Below are 430 nucleotides of genomic sequence, written 5' to 3' on the forward strand. Positions count from 1 at the left end.
TAGCTTAGAATAGTTATTAAATAAAATGAAGTTTCTTTGTTTTTCGAGACAGGGTTTCTCTGTGTAATGGTCCTAGCTGTCCTGGAACTCATTTTGTAGACCAGGTTGGCCTCGAACTCATTGAGATCTGCTTGCCTCTGCCTCCCAAGTGCTGGAATCAAAGGTGTGAAATGAAGTTTTAGTAAAGTAAAAAGCAGCTTAAAAATCCAGTACATTTCCCCCTTTTCTTCCGCACTCATTCTTTTCTTAATAGTTATTAGAGGACCTTGTTTTCTGGGTGTCCTCCATCCCCTGTAGCTTTGCTCTCTTTCTGCCTCTTCTGTGGAAACTATGTATTGCTTTACAGACTTGTGTCCATCCATGTGGAGAGGCCATGCTAATCCTCTCTGTATTCTTCCAGTCTTAGTATATGTGCTGCTGAAGCAAGCAC

The 430-nt window shown here is 41.4% G+C and overlaps 1 non-coding gene across 1 annotated transcript; it reads right to left on the minus strand.

The window, feature by feature from the left end:
• Positions 1 to 324: 324 nt before the first annotated feature.
• Positions 325 to 430, minus strand: LOC113456780. The gene has a single exon (XR_003377521.1). It is a non-coding gene; the product is annotated as a U6 spliceosomal RNA (small nuclear RNA).

The sequence above is a fragment of the Microtus ochrogaster genome, chromosome 15 (assembly GCF_000317375.1).
Source record: "Microtus ochrogaster isolate Prairie Vole_2 chromosome 15, MicOch1.0, whole genome shotgun sequence".
Lineage (NCBI taxonomy): Eukaryota > Metazoa > Chordata > Mammalia > Rodentia > Cricetidae > Microtus > Microtus ochrogaster.